General features: G+C 46.1%; 1 protein-coding gene across 3 annotated transcripts in view; it reads left to right on the forward strand.

The window, feature by feature from the left end:
* IL11 (interleukin 11) overlaps positions 1-18,853 on the forward strand; it is a 64,922-nt gene that overhangs the window by 5,213 nt on the left and 40,856 nt on the right. The gene's annotated exons all lie outside the window — the stretch shown is intronic.

The following is an 18,853-nucleotide window of genomic DNA, read 5'->3' on the forward strand; positions in this document are numbered from 1 at the left end:
AGGAACAGCTGGAAGAAGCCACCTCTTTGACATGAAGTGGAGGTTGGGGCCCTTCAGTTGCTAAGCAACAGCAAAGGACCTCTATTCCCCTAGAGCCAGAAGCCAAAAGGCAGCTCTTTGTGGGTTGCCTAGCAACCAATGGGTCTACTCCCCAGCCACTTTTCGGCTGGGACCATGCTGCTTTGCGGGTGTGTGTAGTCGTAGTAACAGTGACTGACGGCAGGCCCGGCCTCAGTGCTTGGCATTAGGCAAGCGTCTGCTAGGGCCCAGCACCAACTGGAGCCTCTGCAATTGCCTTGGCAGCAAGGAAGGGAAGCAACAATTTGCTCACCCTCTGGGCCCATCTCCACCATGGGGTGATAGCAAGCAGGAGGAGCTGCAGCTGCCAGCCATTCAACCTCCCTATCTTCTGTTTCTGGGCCCAAGTTGCCAATATGGGGTGTGGAGGCAAGCTGCGGTGAGGAGGAGGACCCACAAAAGCCTAGAACCAGCCCTGAGTGATTGACAATCCCCCTTCTTTGGAGTTAGGAGAAGGGGAGGATGGAAGAGGGAGCAGGACAAGCTTAGAGCATAAAGGGAACAAGCTCAGTGCATCAAAGAAGGGCAGGGTGCTTGGATACGTGACCTTGCGGGAGGGAATGAATGCAATGACTAGGGGCTGGCCTTCTGGGTACAGATATCCCCCTCCCCTTCCCTCCTTTGAGACAGAAATTAATTCCTTCGGAGCCTTCTGTTTGAAATCCTAAACTGACGGAATGTTTGTGGCATCCAAAAGTTTAGAGCTTGCCTTCAGCATTGCAGGACTCTGGCTGGCTTTTGATGTTCACAGTCCGGGTTGTTCCTGGGGTGTGTTGGCACGTCTTTGTACCCCTACCTCCCCCAAGAAGCTGCTCCCCACCCACCCACCCACTCATTCCCAAGTCTGTTTTAAGACTTTTCTTTTTGGCTTCGTGCAGCGCAGTGCTTATTTTCATCTGTCAAAATGCGGAAGGGTCTTTCACCAGCATCTGGCAGCATCTGCTGCTGAATACCTCGTCTTGCTGAAGAATAGGGAGAGTTGACACACACACACACACACGGGAGCCTCCCACCATGGCTGTTTCAGCTCCGTCACCTGCTAGCTAAGAACTTTTCCGTCTCAGCGCAAAAAAATGACACGGACTCTCTGGAACGACTCATCCGCCCCATGAGCGCAGCAACCTCAAGAGTCTAACCGCCGTGCCCAAAAAGTGACCCCACCCCTGGCAACGCGTCCCGGATTCCCCTGGAATGTCTAGACGCCAGTCCGGACAAGAAGCCAGCCTTCCTTTTGCACGGGATTCCCTGTCGCGCAGGAGCCAAAACCAGGCTGGCAATGGGGACTTGGAACATGGCAGAAGGGGTTGCTATTCTGTTTTGTTTTTTTTCCTTTTTGGCCGGGGGATTCCCTGAAGGCTGCTATAAAGCAAAAGGAATGAAGTCACGTCCTTTGAGGCTGGCTCAAAGGTCATGCACACTGTCAGGCTTCCGTGCTGTGGCTTCTTCCCCTGGGCTCTAGTACACAACACGAGAGGATGCAATAGCGTCATCAATAACAACGACAACCGTAATAATTACTATTAATATAGAACCATGAAGTACTCTTTGCAGAGGACACGGAGGAGCTTACAATCTAAAATTCAGTGCAAAGGTGGGAAAAGGAAACCGTGGCAAGGGTAAACAGGGAAAGTTGTATGCACCTGAGGTTTGGTGGCAGGTTACAGTTGGTTACAGTAAGATGTGAAAAATAGGAATTGCGCCAAAGGAGATACTAGAGTTGTGCCAGGTTCAGGACACTGGACCAGCTTCTGTTTCCAGTGCTGGGCTTAATTCCGGAAATATGCTGTGAGTTGATAAGAAATAGCATCAGAACATATGCAGAGCGCGCTTTCCTTGACTGCTAGGTCAATACTGGCGCCCACAGGCACATCTGAAGGCCTCCAGGCTGACCATTCTTGGCTGTGAGTCCTGGAAGACTCTGCCTTGCAGGCCTTTTCCCACCTGGCCTGGGAGGGCGGATCCCTGACTGACTCCAACTACAAAAGCAGAGACTGCTGAACAGACTTTGGGGTTGGGATGTTGTTTAGAGGGGGTTCTGTTGGGTGGGGGTGGGGCGTTGTTGCTGTTATGGATATATCTATCCATCTATATATTTTTAGATTTTATGATTTATGTGGAAACGGTTTCATTTGGCTGTGTACTTTTTGATGTTTCATTTATTGTTTATGACTAGTTTTGCTAAGTTTGTAATTGTATTTTTGTTTCATGCTATAAGCCACCTTGAGCATGGTTTAACTATGGAAAGGAGGCATGCAAATACTGCATAATTATGGATGGATGGATCTGAGCAACCACAGGGGGAGCCCTTGAAGCAAAGTGAGGAGGCAGCTGTACATGGCTGTACATGTTTGTTTGAAGCTGCTCCCCATACAGTTCGGGTAACTTTTGAGCATTACAAACTATAGACTGTCCCAGACCTTCTCCCCAGGCCACATCTATTGTCCCCTGGCCAGTTCTGCTCTGCACCATCCTTGCGAACATTTACCTGACTGAGATAACGCCTCTTTTTTGCCCATATGGAAGGTGGAAAAAGGTATGTAACCATCAGTCTTATGTGGCTGGAATATAGCTTTTGTCCTTGCCTCCACCACCTACATTGGCATGTGGTCCCCTGGAAGATCACCATGAGGGCATGTGTCTCTCTGTCTGAAAAAGGCTCCCCCCCCCCCCCCCCGGTTTAGATATTTAGACATTTTTGCACTCTGCACAGACTTACAGATCTGTAACTCCACACCCCCACACCTTTTCAATCTTCCAGCAAAAAAGACAATCACAGTTCAAGATTGTTGCCTTTTGGTTTTGTCCCTTACATGAACTTTAAGACACTTTGAAAATACTCTTATTTCAGGCAACGTGCAGGAAGCTGCAAAAGCAAGCAGTAATTGATCCACTCCATTCCAAGTGGTGAAAACAAGGCACGGCCGATGTCATGGGCCTAAACAATAGCTTGGTGTGATGAGAATAAGCCGTGGTGAGCCTTGCACAATTCCCTCTCCTATTTCCCTCTCCTCTGAAGAGTTCAGGAAGTTTTGCTGCTGATTTTGCTGATGTGTTTGAACTCTAAACTGTGGTTAATGGTAACTGCGACTTGCCTAAATAAGTCAGTTCATAACCCATGGTTTGAAGTCCACTTGTGCGAAAGAAGACTAATCATGGGGGTTTTTTTTGGTTTGGTTAGCACAAGAAGCTGTGGTTCATCTAAATCAGAGCCAAACACTTTTACACTCCTCCTTGCTGCTTCTCACAGCTATGCTAGACTGGTATATGGGAGCGCACAAGCCCAGGGTTTGCTGTGGCTTGTTCTTGTTATGCTAAACCACGGTTTAATACTTTAGTACGATGTCTGAACTGGGCCAGACAGTCCAGTGTACGAACAGATTTTCTTCCATTCCCCTGCTTCGCACAGGCAAATGTGGGTAGACACAGAAGAGAGCTGTGCTCTGGGCAGCTGCACCAGTCACACTGCCTTAATGATGGCCGGTGTTCCACTGGCCCCTAGACACAGCAGAATACACAGCTCAGTTCCCGTGTGTTTCCAAACACAGGGCGCAATTCAGAATTTGCTTGTTCTGAAACCCTTGCAGAACTTCAACGTTCAGCCCATATAGATGCCTTGGCTGGTGTTCCTTTGTGCATAGATCTGCTGGAAGCGTTGTGCGCTTGGGCTTGAATGCGTTAACGTGTGTGGCTGCAAATGTATACGTGTGTCCTATTACTTGCATGGAGTACAAAATGCTCTCCTTCCTCTGTCCTTCTTCTCTGTCCCCCCCCCCCCAGCCTCCCCTCTAAACCAATGCAAATCCCCAACTCCGTAGCCAAACCACACAGCAGTCCCCCTCCCTGCAACCCCTCCTTTGCCTGCATCATGAAAAGGTTTGGACAAGAGCTGGGTCTCTGTCTCTGAAGGGAGGGGACACTTGGCACTTTTGCGTAAGGGTATTTGTGAGGATCCTGCAGGCCTCCTGACACAAATAGGTAGACCAAATGGGGAATTGGGGGGGGGGGGAGAGAGGGAGAGAGAGAGAGAGAGAGAGAGAGAGAGAGAGAGAGAGAGAGAGTTGTGTGTCTGCTGCACATTTTCTTTAATCCCAGCTGCTGATTCAGCAGATTTTCCACACAACCCAGGAATTCTCTCTAGCCAGGAACACTGTTTCTATGTTGTTTGTACTTGGACCATGTTCAAGGCAAGGGCTGGGGGGTGAGGGGCTGGGGGGGGTGGGAGAGAGAGAGATGAACAGGATCCACAGACTTTAACCTGATATGTTGAAATCTGTGTGTTGGGAGTCAAGATCGAAGGATGTTGGTAGGGCTGGGGAAAGCCCAGAATTCATGGCAGGATGTGTGGGTGGAGAGGTGCAAATTGGAGATTGGATGCCTAGGCTAGGACAGACATATCTCGGCAGGATGCAGGTGGGGAGGGTCCAGATAGGGAAGCCACTTTGCTTGCAGAAGGTCCCAGGTTCATCCCCCAGCTGGAAGGTTTTGAAAGGATCAGGTAGCAGAAGATGGGGGGAGACCCTTCCCTGTCTCACACCCTGGCAGCCAGAGTGGACAATACTGGGGTAGATGGACAGGTAACATGACCCAACACAAGGCAACTTCCTGGGTTTCTAGAGGGTAGCAATACTTGGCTACCAAGAGAAGACCCCGATGGCACTGTGGTCTAAACCACTGGGCCTCTTGGGCTCGCTGATCAGAAGGTCAGCAACCCCTGATCAGAACCCCTGCGACGGGGTGAGCTCCCATTGCTCTGTCCCAGCTCCTGCCAACCTAGCAGTTCGAAAGCACACCAGCGCAAGTAGATAAATAGGTACACCTGCAGCAGGAAAGTAAACTGCATTTCCGTGTGCTCTGGTTTCCTTAATGGTGTTCCATTGCGCCAGAAGTGGTTTAGTCATGTTGGCCACATGGACAAGCGCCAGCTACCTCGGCCTGAAAAGCCTTTGACTGGATCTAACCATCCAGGGGTCCTTTACCTTTTTTTACCAAGAGAGCCCAGGTGGAGGTCATGCTTGAGGTGTATTTGCAAACAATTCTACTGACTCATCCTGCTTCCCAGACGACGCTTATGGGACAGCACCTGCCGTTGCTTTCCCAGCGTGTGCCCTTCCTGGAGGGTGCGCTCAGCCCGGATTCCCGGAGCTGTTGACATACTGCACATTCCTGATTTTGCATCAGCGGCTTTTCGCCCGACTGCCTCTCTTATCCCCGTCCTGGAACCTGGCACTCGGCTGCCCATGCACTCAACCAAAGGCTACAGATTCTGAGCATGAGGCAGGATGAGGTAGCGGAACACTTTGGGTTCCGGGTACAGGGTAGGGTCATGTGTTTTTTTGTTTGTAATTCACCCCCTCCCACCTATTCACCCACATAAAATGTTAGCTCAGGGAGATGGCTAAGCTAAGCCTTTCTTTCTTGTGAGTTAGGGCCCAGCCAGACTTCCGCTTCCCCTGTCACTTCCCCCCAGGAAAACTCGATCTTTGCTGCTGAACTGGAGCAAACAACAAGTGTGGACGGGGCCTGTACTGTTAACATCCTGGGAGAGAAAAACAACAGCAATGTGGTTGCATTGTTAAGTGGGACCGGACTGGAGAAATTCTCAGAGGATAAGGCTTTCAGTGGCTCTGATGGTTATGTCAGAGGCAGTGTGCCTCTGAATATCACTTGCCAGGAATCTCAAGGGAAGAGTGTTGCTGTTGCCTTCAGGTGCTTCTTTCAAGCCTCCCCCCTGGTTGGACACGGAGAGGACAGAGTGGTGGACTAGGTGGGCCGCTGGCCTGATCCAGCAGCAGGGCTGTTCTTGTTTCCTTCTGATTGTGGAATATACACGTCCCTCCTCCTATGGCTCTCCTTTCCATTTGTCCATTTTATATGTATTTTTAAACTGAATATAGGTATTGGGAGGGGGTAATACTAATACTCAGTTTACCTCAGTTTACTCAGTTTCATAACTATACCCACTTTATTTATTTAACCCCCCCTCCGCGCAATCCCACATGTGGGTGTCAGTACATCAAAAACCACCTAACCAGATAAAGTATCTCAGCATCCACCTCTATCCTACATTTTAATGAGCCACCAAAACCTAGTTCAGGTAAAAAGGGCTTTACAGTGTGGTTTATCAAATAACCACAAACATGGTGAGAGTTTCGGCATTTCTTTTTACATCGATCGCAATCCAGTGGAAAGTTTTCCTGTGCCTTCTCCATTACAATTGCGCGCTTGCGCGTGCACACACACACACAAAACTGTATTATAAATGTGTTCGTTAATGCTTCTGTGTTTGAAATGTATCGTGGGATGTGACCATAGAGGTCCGAGTTAAATTCCCCGTGTATTTGTGATGTAGGACCAGTTCCCTCACCTATCAGCCGATCCTCCCTCGCAGGATTGTCGTGAGGATGAAGGTATGCGTGTGAGCTCCTTGTAGGAAGGGCAAGGTGAACGATGTAATAATTAACTTTAATCAATTAACAGTCATTAACTTTTGTTTTGAAATAACAATCAAACTCTCCAAGCAGATTGTCTGTTTTTAAACCTGTTTTCTGTCTGTAGTTGAGTGTGCCGATATGTACGACTCTCAGAACTTCATTTAATGTGCTGTGTGTGGTCTTAAAAACGCTTCTCAAATGCATTTTTTAGAATATACTCCATGCGTGGTATAATAGATGTTGAAAAGAGTCACCTTTCTGCACATCCATCTGCTCATATTTGTCTACCCGTCACTGACCTACCTAGCGATCAGATCGCCTAAGGTTAGGCTGCCTGTTGTCTGTGAACTGCTGCTCCTTGTGGTTATAGCTCCCCTGTCCAGCCCCCAGGAGAGTCATAACTCTGCGGTTGGACATGCCAGCTCTCTCTTCCCCCCACCCCAGTAGCTCTGACGTGGCAGGAAGCGTCAAGGGGGATGTTTAGATAGGACCAAACTCTGCCGTCAGCAGCGCACACTGTAATCCAGGCTCTTGTGTCATCGGGACGGTGAGAGAGATGGGATTCACACCAGAGTGTGCACAGTCAGGGGCTGGAAAGGGGAAAGGAGATCTAGGAAAATATGCATAGACACACAGACACAAACACACACACACGCTCCACTCACAATACATGCTCATCGCAGTGTTTGTATATAACTGCCCACTCACAAACGCTCATACCTACACATGGACACAAATGTCACGCAGGAAATGCACTATGAATACACACAAATGTACACAAGCACACCCATGCAATGCGAGCTTGGAGATAAGTAGGTGGGAGTATGCATTGTTGCGTGCTAACATGCATATTTCTGTGCCGTCCCACACAGTTATTTGTGTCATGGAATAACTGTAGCGTTTGTTGCACAGGACCCAGATGTCTTTCCTCAGAGTAGCATTTCTGTTGCAGGTATATTCACCCATCTGAATACATCTGCTAGCGCAAGTACGTTTGGCTCCGCAAAGGAACATTCCCCACCCACTCACCCCCCCGTCCTTTCCTCGCAGCCCTCATGCCCCCCAATCTGTTCAGGGTTTCCCCACAACCCTCCAGAACAGATTTGGGAAGGGTGTTGGTGGGGGCGGAGGGGTGCAGGGAAAGGAGAGGGAGGGGAAGTTTCGTTGTACAAGCTGAAATCCTTGTGCAATGGATCTACTCAGTTGGATAGCACCCATTGCTGTTTTCTTGTGTTCGTTGTGTGGTATCTTGTAGCACAGAAAATTCCATTCCTGCCGCAATGAATGTGTGTATGGCAAGTTCTTAAGCGTTGGGTATCTGCTGTACCAAGTATAGAATCATTCTTGCGCTAAGTGTTGCCCTTACAGGGAAATGTTTGCCTCATCTACACATACATGAACCCACCCACACCCAAGCCGTCTCCCTTACGCCAGTCTGCCATGTGCATTTCTGTTCATAGCATGGATGCAAGGGTTTAGTGCATAGATGTGCTGTTTGTTATATGTCCAATATGTGGTAAGACAATTGTGATTATTTCTAAAGAAGCTTAGTAGTTTCTGTCTGGCATTTACATTACATTGTAACAGCCCCTTTCACAATTTAGGTGTGTATGTGTGTGCATAATAACAACATACTGACCACATTTTCACTGTTTCCACATTTTCAATTGTGAACTTTTTGGTGTACAAATACATTTATGGCAACAATGATGACTAGTGGCTAAGAACACGCTTCAATAAAAGGGGCTATACTTGGGATCAACTACTCAGCTGTGAAACAGGACATTCAAGTCTCACCTCTACCATAAACTTACCAGATGATCTTATGAAAGCTCAGCTCCTCCATCTGCCATGTGAGGGGAATAATAATACTGACCCACCTTATAGGACATCCGTACAAGGTACTGAGATCATGTATGTGAAGCACCTTGAACACTAAAGTAGCATAAAAATGTTGCTATAATGTTGCTAAAGTAGCATAAAAATGTTGCTACTGTGGTACCTCGGGTTAAGAACTTAATTTGTTCTGGAGGTCTGTTCTTAACCTGAAACTGTTCTTAACCTGAGGTACCACTTTAGCTAATGGGGCCTTCCACTGCTGCCGTGCTGCCGCCACACAATTTCTGTTCTGAAGCAAAGTTATTAACCCGAGGTACTATTTCTGGGTTAGCGGAGTCAGTAACCTGAAGCGTCTGTAACCTGAAGTGTCTGTAACCTGAAGCGTCTGTAACTCGAAGTACCACAAACAACATACGGGCTGATGCCACTGCTCAATTCGGAGGGTCCAACCCTCCCCGCAATGCTGCCTCCCCCTTATTCCTCACCAAAGACCACTCTCCATTACTTCTTGCCAAAGGCCCTCCCCATTTTCTCGCCAAACCTCCGCACTACTGCACCCACACCCCTCACTCAACCTGCTCTGTGCTGCAAGCCTAGCTTATTCACTCTCTCCACCCTGCTTGACTGTGCAGCCCAATGCTCCCATCACTGCAAGCCCACCTTGGTTACTGCCTGTCTCTGGTGCTTCCTTCACTCTGGAACATGCACAGTCCATTGCCAGTGTGACAATGGACTAGTACAAATACGGTATAGAGAGAGGAAGGAAGGACAGAAAGTTGCCCTAAGCCAGGGGTCAGCAAACTTTTTCAGCAGGGGGCCAGTCCACCGTCCCTCAGACCTAGTGGGGGGGCGGGCGAACTTTATTTTGAAAAGAAAAAAAATGAACGAATTCCTATGCCCCACAAATTACCCAGAGATGCATTTTAAATAAAAGGACACATTCTACTCATGTAAAAACATGCTGATTCCCGGACCGTCCGTGGGCCAGATTTAGAAGGCGATTGGACCGGATCCGGCCCTCAGGCCTTAGTTTGTCTCCCCATGCTAAGCCAACTTATTCTATGGATGTTCATCTTAGAAACAATCAGTTCTCTCCCCCCCCCCCCATTCCCTTCTAGTGCCTTCAAAACCTCAGTGGCTTTTTCAAGTACTCTAAAATAATTTTGAACCACAAATGTTCTTATTTTTTGTTTCGCCGGACAGGAATAATGTGATAGCATTGGGGAAGCATAATAAATCCACAACTAGCGCACTGTTATTCTGTCAAGAGCATGTTTTAAAATACGCCTGCACTAAAACACCAGTCTGGAGGGACCCTAAGTGGTATGAAAAGTTGCGGGCTGACCAGATACCTGTGGGAAGCCTGCAAGCTAGACCTGACTGCAACAGCGATTCTTCCAAACCGGTCTTCAGAGGCACACAGCCTCTGACAGTGGAGGTAAAACATAGCCACAGTGGCTGGTAGCCACTGAAGCGCTGGGGAGGGGAAAAAGCCCATTTCCCTATAGGAAATGACCTGAGCAAATGGGTCTCCTGCATGGGATTGGATCCCCGCCACCCCTGACAGCAATTGCTTCACAAATACTCCTTCGGAGCAGCCCCTGTGCAAAGTGACAGAGACACTGAGCTCTTCCAGAGAGGCCTTTTTATTGAACACTCATTCTGATTAGCGTGCGCAAAATTTGCGTGGAGATAATACAGCATCACTGCTTCCCAAGCATTTGTGTTCCCAACCCCCTGCCTTTTTAATAACCACAAATTTAAACAGAACCTCTGAAGAATTATGATTTGCTTGCACAGAGATTACAGGGCATCATCCGGCATCAACATTATCCCACCCTTCCCAGGGCATTTTCTTGACACAAAATTTTCCAGGATTTCTTTGGAAGCAGGTTAGCTGCGCAAAAGCAATAAGTCTGCTTTAGTTGCTCAACCTAAATTTCACAGTATATTATTAAATCATGCTTTCTAGATTGCGACAGCCTAGAAGCGGACTGTGTTTCTCATCCCATCCCATGCTTTGATGGGCTGCAGCTGGGCTGCTTGAGCTCTGGGCCTGCTTGAGGCGGCTGGTGCAGGCCTCAATTCCTCTTCCAAAATTCTGTTTCACACACTGCTCTGAATTCTTGCCCCAATGCCTATCTACTACGTACTGGATATTTCCTACAGAGGAGTGATTTCAACATAGGGGTTTTGTAACGTGTGAAAGAGTATTTACATGTACATAGTTAAAGCTATGGTTTTCCCAGTAGTGATGTATGGAAGTGAGAGCTGGACCATAAAGAAGGCTGATCGCTGAAGAATTGATGCTTTTGAATTATGGTGCTGGAGGAGACTCTTGAGAGTCCCATAGACTGCAAGAAGATCAAACCTATCCATTCTTAAGGAAATCAGCCCTAAGTGCTCACTGGAAGGAAAGATCCTGAAGCTGAGGCTCCAATACTTTGGCCACCTCATGAGAAGAGAAGACTCCCTGGAAAAGACACTGATGTTGGGAAAGATGGAGGGCACAAGGAGAAGGGGACAACAGAGGACGAGATGGTTGGAAAGTGTTCTCGAAGCTACTAGCATGAGTTTGAAAAAACTGCGGGAGGCAGTGGAAGACAGGAGTGCCTGGCGTGCGCTGGTCCATGGGGTGACGAAGAGTCGGACACGACTAAACAACACAAACAAAAACAAGAGCCGTTGAGTTCAGACGACTGCAGTGTGTTGTACGTGGGGCTGCTTCTGACGAGCGGTTTGCAATCACCAACAGGTTCAAAACTACACTGGCCGGGTTACTAACCAGATTTGTTTCTAGGTGCAACTTGGAATTGGTTTTGACCTTATGGTTTAAGCCATAAATGCTTTGAGACTGATGGTATCTTGAAGAACCACTTGCTCCAGGGGCTCACACCTTGCAAATTGAGGTGCAGGCAACAGGGATACAAGCCCTTTTCTACAGTAGACCTCATACTCTGATATACTTTCTGCAGACACTTCTGTTTTGACACCCACATTGTGTCAATTTTAAGCTTTTCTGCTCAGCTAAGCCAGACCTCCTATTTGGGGGCTTGATCCAGTCCCTCAAAATGCCAATAATTTTAGAAGAAAAATAATTTTTAAAACAGGTAAACTGACCTGTAGCTTGGATTTGTTTTGGTTCTTTGACCAAAACCAGTTTGCCACCTCTGGCCTAAACATTTGGTGGCATTTAATTTGTGATTATTATTATTATTATTATTATTATTATTATTATTTCTTAGGCTCAGGTAGGTCTTGGTCTGAGGCAGTCAAAATAAATAAAAAATTGTCCAGTCTCTAAGGTGCTACTGGACATTTTTTTTTATTATTAGGCTGTTTTTGTTGTTGTTACGTTTTTATTATGCCTTGCTTTGTAATTAGTTATTGAGAGCCCCCTTTGGGAAGCGGTATTGCTGAAAAAGGTGGGAAATAAAACATTTAAAACACCCAAAGATTTAGATGGTGGCGGACTAGCTCCCGGGAACATTTTAGAGCATGTGTTTCGATGATAGGCCTTCTCCCTCTGAAAGAACCCTCACCTAAATTTCTGCAGTAGCATAATGTGGTACTGGAGGTAAGAGCCATAAATGAAACCATGGATTTTGGAAAGTGTTCCCTTGATCTGGCAGAGCCTTCGGCAAATTTTTAAAGCGGGGAGGGGGGAGAGAGTCTGGGAGGAAAGGGGGGGCTGCATGATGAATATTCCCATCCACCCCCACCTCCTGTTTAAAGCCTTGTGGTCTTTTTTTCCCTTCTCTGTCTCTTGCTCAGGGGCTGTTTCTTTTCCTCGGGTTTGATATTTTCATAGTGAGTCCATTTCCCCCCAAGGTGGGGGTCAGAGCCAGGGTGGGGGCAAACGACGCCGGGACGGAGACTCATCATAGCCTTTTGCTGTGGCAGTGTCTGAGGAAAATGCAAACAATAAAAGCCAGCAGACGCTGACCACAGTGACCTTTTGGGCAACTGACGCAGAGGACGTCAGGCAGCCCAGAAGACCCACGGGGGGCTTCACCCCTCCCCTGACATATCCCAGCTCAGGGGTTCCCTCTTCACTTTTACCCTACCGCCCCCTCCCTCCCCCACCCCCGGATCCCTTGGCCATTCCAGATTCATCGGATTCCCCGCCTCGGCTTTTTGGCAGCCGCCTCCAAACGAAAGAAGATAACAATCAAAAAGTACACAAGCAAAGTATATACCTAATGGCGTACATGGGGAGATGGATCCAATATCGCACACTCGACATTGCAAGCCCCCGCACCTACGCAAGAGGAACTCCTCGTCTGCTAGCCGGTTGGATATGCATAAGTGAAATGCATATAATATGAAACAGGCATGGACTCAGTTCTTCCTCAAGACGGTGGTTCATGGGGCTGGGGGAGGCAGCAGAAGCGACACACGGTCGTGGACCCGCTTTTATAGATTTCTAGTATGGAATGATGTCTACAGAGTTGGACTAGGACCTGGGAGACCAGGGTGCAAATCTCCAGTCACCCATGAAGCTTGGACCAGTCATTGGCTGTGGACACACCTTACTTTGGACACAGAGTTCCCCTTCACCCCAAAACCCCTGAGAACTGTAGTTTATTACGGGTGCCGGGAATCGTAGCTCTGTGAGCAGTAAACAGCACTTCCCTGTGATTTGTGTGTGGGTGCTTTGAATGTATGGTGTGTACACAACCACTGTCTCTTAACCTGACCTACCTCACAGGGTTGTTGTGTGGACAAAATGTAGGGGTATACATGTTGTGATGAATAATAGAAATGTGCTTACGCAGAGTTATGGTATCCACGTCCCTCATATGGGAAAATACACAGACTTTCCATTTCCATGTACACATCCACAAATATGCACACACAGAGAGTGAAGGGAAGAACCACACATATACCTCGTCGTAGAAAATGCACAGCTATGCACCAAGGAATTCAGAGATTTTCAGGCATGGCAAAGGGACCCAGGGACCCACACACCCATGAAAGACACACAGAATGATGCAATTGCACACTTATCTACATGCTGTGGCAGTTGGGTGCTTCTGCTACCATTCAGATGGGTGCATGCAGGCTAGCCAAAAGCACGTACCTGCAAACATTCATAATTATGCATACGCGAAGACAGAAGCAAAGTACCACACACATATGCACAGATCCACTAACCGATCCCGTTACGCCTTTATACATACATTCATGGCATGTGAAAGTTCTGCCTGAGGAGGAAAAAACCGCAACCACACACACACACAGAGGCAGCAAAGCAAAGAACCACACGCATCCCCACACAGAAGAATATACAGATTCATAAATTCCAGTTCCACGGTTACCCACTCCCATATTTCTACCAATGAAAACAAGAATGCGCAGCCAACCAAACCTCATGAAGGAAAGCATACACAAAATTACTTTAATCCACAAACCAACCCAAGTTGCATGAAACATAATCCTGTACTGCTCTTTGCATTTCAGCAGACAACTGAATGCACAGTTACGTATACAAGAACTCACACATAGCCAGGCTCAATGTTGAAGCTCATAGCTTCCCACGGGCAACAAGAAAAGGTTGGATGCAGACTGAGGGTTGTAGCTGTTCTTAATCATATCCAGAGTCGATCCATTGAAGTTAATAGATGCGACTAACCTAGGTCCATTAGTTTCAGTGGGTTTGCTTTAAGTATAACTTAGTTGGCACAACTCTAATTGCACTTCTATTAAAATCAGTGGGACAAGTTAGGCATGATTTATGTCCCATTGATTTCAGGGGGAACTAAGTATTACTAACCTGCGTCTGGACCCAGCTTAGTACTGTACAAGCTAGATTTAAAACCCACCTTATCCATAAGGTCTAACCTGCTTAGAGGATTGCTGAGATGAAACACCCTGTGCTAAGTTTATGTTGTTGTTCAAAGTTTGCATCTGCATAGGAATTGATTTGAGATGCTTTAATTGTGTCAGTGTTATAGTTTGCTGCCCTGGGCTCCTTGGGGAGGAAGGGTGGGATATAAGTTTAAATAATAATTATAATGGCCATGAAAGAAGAAGATGGAGAACATTGCTGCTTTTTAGTTTTGGCTCTCACAGAGGAGGTAAACCTGTGTTTGGCTGTAGTATTTCATACCAGCTCCACAGCAAGAGGTGTAGGGCCCCAGCCTCCAAAAGCAGATGATTAAAAATGAAAAAGTTGGGTGGGAATAAAAATAGGAACTTACTGCTTCTAAAATATTGTAAAGAGATGGCTATACAAACTCTACTAATGCCACAATACATGAGAAATATCAAATTGAGATACAATAAAATAATGGTGGTAATTGTTTTAATACAATAATAAATGTAGTATTATAGCCAATCAAATGCTTTATCCACTAACTAGTATGACGAATGTTAAGAACAAATGCGTTTCAACCCTTTAGGTGAAAGCTGACATGACTGAATTTATTTTGTATGGAAAAGCATTCAATCTCCATGGAAATCAAACATGTCATGGAAAAAGGGTTCTGGGCTAGCCATCTCCAATATGTGAGGTTAAGATTTGTTTATTTCTTTTTAATGGAGGAGTTGTCCGTCCTATAAAGCCACCCCCACCTGCGGTTTGCAGTTGTCCTCTTCAGACCTAGGTTTTACCACCATAATGTGGACAAGACCTTAGTCAATTCTGACCGTGTAACTTTGGAAACATGAAAGGTTTTCTTTCTCCATTGCTTGTTTTATTATTCCTTTTGGTAGCTTTTAAGACTGCAGCGGTTGGAACCCCTGCTGATAGGAAAAGACTCATTATCTTTTACCTCAGAGTATAAAATTCCTTCTAGCCACCCATTCTTATAAAGTGTTGAAACCAGTAGTAACATTTGTCCTACAAGCTCTGTATCATAGACAGGAAAGGGCAAAAAATGTGAATTGGGAGCCAGTTTCTGGAACAGATAGCAAATTGGCTGACAAATCAAAATAGCATCAATTATTTGCAGTTTTAATCACTATTATTTATTTCATAGTGTGCCATGGTGATTTGCAGAGTAACACATTTTACCTCACGTGTCTGTGATATGCTTTTATTTTAATTTTGTATCTGTAATTGTGTATTTCTGAAGAAACAGTTCCGTTTTTTAATCCCATCGGTTTTAAGAACCTGTTAAGCATGCTAAATCCATTTTGCATTTTAGCAAGTTGTGATATGTAACTGAGGAAGCCCTGGTAGCTAGTGATATATTATATCCACTTAGAATTGCTTTATGTCTCACTTAATTGTATTTCATTTTACAGTTCTCTTTTATTTTCCTGTTATATGAAAAGGCATAGAGAGTTGTAGAATTTCTAATAAATGAAACTGAATTAATGACTGGCAGTTAAGGCAACTGATGTTTAAATATTTCTTACAAGGATTTCTGGGGGCAGACGTAGTTTATCCATACATACCCAACAGTGACCTGCAGCTGATTCTAGCAGATTCTGACAAATATACCTGTAGGACGTCGGTGTTTGCAAGCAAGGCTGGATCTAGACACATCAAAGAAGCGTTTCATTTAAACGCATTTTAAACTTTGTATGAGAAATCGGGTTGGCAAAAATGGAACTTCACAGCGCCATCTGGTGACACAGGATGCATCAACAACGCTTATAAAGCGCTTTTTCTTTGCCAGTGTAGCTGAGTCCCTAGTATCACATCAACACATTTCGGGTATCCTTAGAACAGCTTAAGCATAGGCCTGAAGGTTCAATGTGTGAATATTCTCTGGGATTTCCATGTACCTGGCACACTGATAGCCAGCCACCTGATCCCTGTCCTGATTTTGTGTGGCCTTCCTCCTTGCGCAAAGTAAGGGCACATCCGGGTTTGCGCACCCCAATTCTTGTCCCATTTACGTGCTGCAAACCAGCCCCTAAGTAGCTGCATTCTGAGTAGTATAACCATTCTGCAGGTCTGAGTACATTTTAGATGTTTGCTGAAAGTATCCTTCATTGTCTGGGCATTCCCCAGCTGTTGGTTTCTGAATTGTACTGCTTATTATTTTTAATATTCTGCAGTCTGATTGAAGAATTTATTTGCATGTTGTTTATATTGCCTGTGTAGGTGTGTTGTTTTGCTGTATGTATTTGACTCTTTGTTATTTCAGAGAGTCCCTCCAGACCAGGGGGGGGGGGGGGGCAAGCAGGGCGGAAGTGTTTGCAGGGGTATTCTGCACCATGTTACAGAATCCATAATATTATATTAGTTGCGGATTTATACAGTACTACACATCTTTAATGGGATGCGGGTGGCACTGTGGGTTAAACCACAGAGCCTAGGACTTGCAGATCAGAAGGTCGGCGGTTTGAATCCCCGCGGCGGGGTGAGCTTCCATTGCTCAATCTCTGCTCCTGGCAACCTAGCAGTTCGAAAGCACATCAAAGTGCAAGTAGATAAATAGGTACCGCTCCGGCAGGAAGGTAAGTAGCGTTTCCGTGCACTGCTCTGGTTCACCAGAAGCGGCTTAGTCATGCTAGCCACATGACCTGGAAGCTGTCTGGGGACAGACGTCAGCTCCCTCGGCCTATAGAGCGAGATGAGTGTCCCAACCCTAGAGTCATCTGTGACTGGACCTAACGGCCAGGGGTACCTTTACCGTTACCTTTTTACACATCTTTATGCTTTATTAATTGTTCTGTGATGCTTCTCCAGTGTTTTGCATTACTGCCCTCTTAAGGGGCACTTTTGCACTATAGCACAAGAAAAGTGAGACCAAAATAAAAGTAAACAAAAGCATTTCTTGGATGAAAGGTCACATGATTTCAGCTGGAAGTTGCGGGACATGTGCTGATTGGAAATGTAGCAATGTGTCTGCCGCAGAAATGTTTGTACATGCGAACGCTATTGGAAGTGGGATTGTGTATTACTACCCCAATACAATAATCAGCACAAATAATCATGGGTGCATAATTAAAAGGTCGGGGGGGCAGACTCTTTGATTCCTTATTTTAAACCCTTTTGAGATATATTTATAGGATTGGCTAAATAAAAATAAATATTTCCATTTCTAAATGTAGGGAGCAAGGTAATAGGAGGAAATATTTTAAAGACGTTGGACAACATCTGTAGGACAAAATGGGTTTTTAATCTCAATGAATGAAATAATTTTCATAATTCATTCTGGTTACATAATTGGGGGCTTTGTGGTTATAATGTTAGGGGTTAATAGTGATAAACCCTACATTGGCCTGGTTGCATATATGTCCACATATCTCCCCTTATGTATGGCCCACACTGCATACTAACAGGAACCTTTTTGCCACAAGCAGTGCACTGTTTTTGCTAATGATTCAGGCAGATGGTACATGTGACTCTTTGCAAAGCCTCAAAGGCCTGAAAAATTTGGTTAACCTGTGTGCGGGCAAGGACATGTATATGACCTCTGTCGGGTCCCCTTCACTTGCGCAGGGGGCTGGATCCATTCCGAGTTGCTTAATCTGGGCACCCTGCTCTGACAGTCACTCCACCGAGTTGGTGTGCCATTGGAAAAGCCCCCATGGGCGCCAAGCCAAAGGCGGAGAGAAGGTTTCCCCCATCACCTCATGGCCAAATATTTGCCCATCCGGCTTGTGTTTTCCTTGGCACCAACCCTGCTCCTTGACATTCCATCCCGGGTTTTGCTGTTATATGTCTTCCATGCACAGAGTGTTCTCAACCCAACGAGCGCCTAAGAAAATTGCAAGGTGACCCGTGATGACACAAAGCATTGCCAACACAGTTTCAAGTCTAGCTTTGCCCTCAAGAGGGATAGAAACATTTTAAAAAGGGAAGCTAGGGTTCTTGGGGAGCTGGATTCTGTTTCCATTCTGTGCCTTGCTTGCATTTGTGCATAATTAGAGAATAAGCATAACCAGTGCTCTTTTTTTAAAGAAAAAAAGGTGCTGGTATTCACCATGTTGTTACAGTCAGTGCCACACTTTTAACATTGGGGGGAGGTGGGGAGGTGCTGGTACTATGTACCCTTGAGTACCCCCAGAAAAATGCACTGAGCATAACTTTGGTTATAAGGTTGTTACGAGGGTGGAACTGAGATTCACTTTTCTTACCTCAAGTTATTTTAGAAATTATTTAAATGACAGCACACTTTTGGAATGTGAAGTGATACGGATGTTTGCCTCTGAGCATCTGAGTATCCCTGCCCCAATGCACGCAAATGGGTAATGGTATTTGGGGCTTTTACGTGGCGAAGAGCAAATAAAGGGGAACAAAGTTTATAAAACTATGCCTGGAGAAAGCGAATAGTTGAGAGATTTAACCCGAGTAGGACAGACGAAAAGAAGTGCTTATGTGTACACATAATTAAACTATAGAATTGTCCCCACAAGATGTTGCGATGGCTGCCGATTTAGCTGGCTTTAAAATGAGATTAGTCACAATGGCTGTGTATTGCTTCCAGAATCAGAGGCCATGTGCTTCTGAATACCAGATGCTGGGAATCATGAATGAAAGTGTACTCTTGTGCTCATGTGCTGCTTGTCAGCTTCCCACAGGCATGTAGTTGACTGTTGGA

This window comes from Podarcis gaigeae (assembly GCF_964106915.1).
Source record: "Podarcis gaigeae genome assembly, chromosome: 13".
NCBI lineage: Eukaryota > Metazoa > Chordata > Lepidosauria > Squamata > Lacertidae > Podarcis > Podarcis gaigeae.